The sequence below is a fragment of the Lygodium microphyllum genome, chromosome 19 (assembly GCF_053477565.2).
Source record: "Lygodium microphyllum isolate KBCC chromosome 19, Lygodium_microphyllum_v1.1.10, whole genome shotgun sequence".
Classification (NCBI taxonomy): Eukaryota; Viridiplantae; Streptophyta; class Polypodiopsida; order Schizaeales; family Lygodiaceae; genus Lygodium; species Lygodium microphyllum.
Window position 1 is genome coordinate 15,391,802 of NC_141153.1, and position 6,000 is coordinate 15,397,801.

The window sequence follows — 6,000 nt, forward strand, 5'->3', positions numbered from 1 at the left end:
CCCACATAGAAATCCTTCAACCACCCGAGCCCTCATCAACAAGTACACCAAGGGCCATGGGACTGGCACTCATCGGCTAGGCGGGGATAATTTTAACCCCAGTGTAAAGAAAGCAAAAAGAAAATTTCAAATACGCAATAGGGCTGTGGGAGCTTTCGCTCAACCGCCAAGACCCACGAACCGCTTATTGTTTCAAGCATTTCAAGCGAGCTCTAATGGCTATCTCTCACCTAGCCGACGCGCCATTGATCCTATGAGTGTAGTGAGCTTACCTTGATACTTGATCGAGTACCCTTCTCTCTCTTACACTCCGGTAGCTCCACGATTCTTGATGCTAGCTCAAGCATCCTCAAGCCTCCTCCATCTCCGAGCTCCATCCTCCATAGCCACGCGTGCAAGAGAAGAGAAGAGAAGAGAAGAGAAGAAGAGGAGAGGAGATGGTGAAGAGCTTCACCCTCTTGATCCCTCACTCCCATACACACTCACTCCCTCACACTCTCACACTCCCTCTCTCAAGAGCACACACAAGCAAGAAGGAGAGAAGAAGAGAGGAAGAAGAAGACTCTTTTTGCCACACACCAAAGAATGAGCTTCTCATTCACTTTTCAACTTTATATACAAAGCCCTAAATCCTTTTTGGGCGGCCATCCCCTTTTCCCTTTTTTACATGGCCGGCCATAGCCTAGGCCCTTTTTCCCATTTCCCACCATTCTAATTTATCCTATTCCCAACTAATGTGTACACTTTGCATAGGAGCGAGCCTGTAGCTCTTTTACAAAGATTCGGGGGCGCTCGCACATTTTAATGGTGCACCCTTTTACTCTTTTGTTGTCTCGGGGCGACACCGAGGCTTTTTGAGGGTCATGCCCGAACATTTAAATTTTTCAAGGTTTGGTTACCGATCAAGGCATCTTTTTTTGCTTTTATCCTGCGCCTTTTTTGCTCTTTCCTTTTTTTTTTCATTTTCCGCTCCTCTGTGCTGTGGGAAACACAATAACATTACAATTATTCTAATCTCTGCATACAAAGAATAAATATGAACATTCCTAAGAGAGATTGAAAGAATAGGATCCAATATGCCCTCCCTATTTTAAAATTTTTGTATTCTCTAGTTGGGACTCTTCTTACCAATCATAAATTACTCCAATCTTTAGATCCAATGCATTCCATACAATAAATGCAAGGGGTATTTCTTATTGGGCCCATTGCGTATCCCAAGCATAGATTTGATAGTCTTTAAGTTAGCATTGATATGCCATTATATGTTGAAACTACTAACCCCATTAACTATTAATGTTTCCTCTTCACCTTGAAACTTAATAATATTAGAAATGATTGTATGAGAGAACAACCATTTTAATGTTTGATGACTTTCAATTGGTTCTTCAGTTACCCCAATGCACTAGATGTTCTTCTCGGACAAAATTTTAGGATGTTGTTCATGTCCCCTAACTGTTACTATATTCTAGTGCCCTATTCATGATACAAATTCTAACTCTTTTGATCTTTTGTCACTTTAAATTTGCACTTTATCTTAGCTTTAGTCAAAACTTTAAAATGCCACCATATTCTTGCATAATTAATTTATATATATGGGCCATTGCAATTTTCACTCTTTTAAGATCAACCCAAATATTGTTAAATGTGTTCTATCTAAAGATAGCTTTTGTTTTCTATTTTTCATAGTAGGGCATAGACCCTTCAATATGAAGATAATCCTCAAATACATTTGAAATCCTACTATTCATGGATGTGCTAGCAACCAAGATGGCAAGAGATTGAAGCAAACTAAATGAACTTATTCTAGGATATATAAGGTTTTTGAGCCACAATTTAGAGAGAATACAATAATCTCTACAGCTTATACCTATAGTGTCACATCTATTGGCTACATTTGGTTTCATAGTCGCTTTCAAGTCTTTCACTAACTCTTTTTCAAATCTACATTTTCTGGTGACCAAAGAATCCTTAAGATATCTTTTTTATTCATAGTTCCTTGTAAAATCTTGATTCTCTTCTCACTCTCTTCAATATCAATGCCTAAAATACTAGAGACAAATCTTCTTTTCTTGCTCTAAATCCTATTGGAGTTTCCTTCAATTGTAATAATTTTTCTCGCAATGATTAGTTAGTATTTTCTAGAATGTTAACCTTGTTCATTAGCCTAGAGATAGTTGTTTTGTAGTTGTTAATGCTTCTCTCATATCAAGCATTTGTCTTATGCATACAAAATATACAGAACACATAATTACATGCAATACCTAAGCATTCCATCACAATCATCTCTAACATATCTTATGAAGTCATGAATATTAAGAAAAGTTTTGGGAGTAAGAGCACCTATGCCTAATCATTGTCAAGGAGAAAACTGAGAGGTGACAGAAAGAAGAGAAGATGAGAGAGAAAAGAGTGGCAAGGAGAGAGAAATATTAGAAAGTTAGGAAAGAAGAGAGAGAAGAAATAGAAGCCGTGAACAAGGAGAAAAGAGTGTCGAGGAGAAAAAATGACTAGAAAGTTAGGAAAGAAGAGAGAGAAGCCATAGAAGCTATAAACAAGGAGGTGAGGTAAGAGATAGTAAATGTATTAATGTTCAAAAGATAATTAAATTTTGCATGGCCTACCCCTTTTATACCTATGTCAATGTAACAAGGTATTATTAATGATTCCACACTAAAATATATCTTCTTCCCAACTTCTTACAATCCATCCCCAAAGGTTTTTGCCAACAAAAACAAACTTATAATGGTTTAAAAGGATGGTTGAAATAGAGTATTACTCTGATTTCAACTATAAAAAGTATGGAAAATGAATGAAAGATTGAAGATATATTGGCTGAAATGAATACATGAAGGTAAGCCTCAGCTGTATACATGATCCCTATGTCTTCAAATGAGTTTGGAGCCTTTAAGTCTTCAAGAAAAGCTAAAAAAATGAGAGAACAACTTGTGGTAAGAACATACCTTGCTTTAAAAAATCTATCATAACTTCTGGGAGAAGTGCCAAATTGAAGCATGAAACATGTCAAAATGTAGCTTTTGAAGAGCACTTTGAGCCTATGTAAGTGGCATATTTTGAAAAATTTGGCAAAATAAAAATTGTTCTAAAATAGACTATTGTCAAGACTCTGTTTGCTCCATAAGTAGCTCTATTATAGTTATGCTTTAGCTACCAATGCCTCCCATAAGGTAAGGAAACTCATCCATTAGGAGAAATATGGACTCTCTTTTTTGCCTCTTAAGGAGTGAATAAACAAATATAGGCCTAACCAATGAGAAAATTGGGATTCCAAATTCATGTAACATGAATCTTCTAGCCATATCTTGGCCCAAATCTTTACTCAACAATAAAATAAGGAAAAATGTAGGGAATACAATGTTGAAACTTTTTGGAAATTTGTGACTCGAATTTTTATTTTCTTATTTTTTAATGTTTGACTTTTCATTTCTCCCCTTTTTAGTTTTTCTCTTTTTCTTAGGCGGAACTCAAACTTATCATATCTCTTTCCTTGCCTCTTCTTTCCTAACGAAATCTTACAGTCTCATTGTTGCTTGCCCTATCTGTAACCCTGTGAAATTTCATTTCCTCTACACAAACACAGAGTGAGTTTCACATGTTTTATGAGAGTAGAGCTTGTTCTACCAAAGCACTTAGATTTTCTTCATAAAACTTTACAAGTATATTGTTCTCTTCCATGGATGTTCTATGGTAAAGTTTTATCTTGTTTGGACAAAATCTGTGCAAGTTATGTGGATTCTCTAACATATAATTTCTTTTGTTTTGGTACTCTAGGAGTCTCTTATAGTCAAGAACAATGATCTTTTGAACACTCTTAACTTCTTCTTCAACATCTAATGATTTCTTTGTAAATAAAGCTATACATATATTGTCTTGTATTTTTGCTACTCCATACTTAAATTTTATCTTGTTTGGACAAAATGTATGTAAGCTATATGCATACTGAGATTTCCTTTGTTTTTTTACTCCAAGAGTCTTCGAGGGTGGAGAACAATGATTTTTTAAAAACTCAACTTCTTCAACACCTTTGGGCTTTTTTGCAAAGAGAGCTATAGGTATGTTGTCACTTTTTTCTGTTGCTTCATGGTTAAGTTTCAACTCATTGGACAAATTCTATGTAAGCTATATGTATGCTTTGACTCAATATTTCTTTTGTTTTTGTACTCTAGGAATTTATAAGTGAAGGAACAATGATCTTGTTATAAGTCAACTTCTTGTTCAACATCTCTGGGCTTCTATGTGAAAAAAATTACAAGTACAATATTTTTTAAAATTACTCCATTTTCATTTCATTTGGAGAGAACATTTGCAAATTATACACATGATGATACGTAACTTTTCTATTTGGTTATTATAGATGTCTTCACGGAGGAAAAACATCAATAACATACTTGCGGTGGAGGTCTTCAATAGGAAAGATAGTGGTGGTAATTGGATTTGTAATAAGTACTATAAGTTGGATTGAATTTTGATGCACCTAAGTACTCGAGGGAGTTTCAAGGTCAGATGTAAGGATGTTGCAAACCCTAGCAAACATTGGAAAGGTAGAATTTTAGAGTTCAGAAAAGTGTTTAATGGAAGAAGTATAGTAATAGAAGTGTTGATCCAACATGTTTATACGCACAAACAAATTTCTATACACAACAAGAACTACATTGAAAATAAACAAAACAGTAGGTTTTTAAATTTTATCATTATTTATTCTTTTACATCAGAGTTGTTTTTAAAAATCTTTGCAGTGTTCTAATTCAATCTTGTTTTACTGCTAGCTCTATATACATAAACTTTGCATGAATGACAGGATGTGGAATGTTTGAGCAGTAAGATACATGTTTGGTATGAAGACATAGGTTCTTTGATCTATGATAATAAATTTGCAAGTAAAATTGAAACTCAAAATATCTTTTTTAATAATTTACTATATGTACTAGAAAGCCAGAGATTGTAGCATGTCCCATTGTCGCCACTATCTAGTGATGAATGGTTGATTGGTAGCTTGGAGTTGTCAGGAGCATGTAAGTCCAAAATAAAATCTGACATCAATAGTGCTATGAAACCCAGCACAGGCTCCAAATATGTGCATCTTAGTTGGTTTATTCCATTCTCATTGTTGGCACATTTGTTTGGTTCGTATGATGTTCTAAAGAAAACAAATATTACTTTTCAATGCAAGTGTCCATTTGAGGAATGGATGAGTTAGCTATTGGGTGAGTCTTGGCAAGTCAAAAGAAAACATTTTGATGAGATGATCGAGTGTAGGGTCAACCAATATGATCTCACATTCAAGTAAGTCTTTTTTACTACTTTGAATGCCTTGATTTAATTGACATATGTATTGCTTAGATGAATTGTTGTGTTATTCAAATTTACTTACCATTATTTTTGTTTTTATCACATGTATTTTATCGCTAGACAAACTTTGTGTATTTGCTTTTGATATAGAAGATGATGACTTTTATGAGGGGAGTGGATTAGCTTGGATCAAGATACTTGAGATGATACACATACAACTCTCATAGATGTGGTTATCTTGTGGAATGGTCATAATCCTTTTGTGGTCAGCACAAAGAGCCATTGGCCATTTTCTTTTCTGAGACAAGAAATCCAATTAATGTCCAATGAGCCCCTCTGCAACTTCTATTTCAAGTTAGATAATAGAAAAGTCGGAATTCATAGTGAGCAATCCATGACATGTAAACAATGTGCTTCTCCACATATCCTTGAGATAGTGGAATCCTTGTACATTTTTTAAAATAAAGAATGAATATAAATTTTTTAAACTTTTGAGTACTTTCAATTTAGATCATCTTAGTTTAATGTGATCCAAGAATGCGATAATACATACTATAATTAGTCAATCATGCTAGTTAAAATCATAATTAAATTGTAGGATGGAGTTCTATAATCTATGCAATATTGTCTTTGCATAATAATATATTGTAGCTCATCTCTTTTACTCATTTCTTAAAATTAAATATTAAATTT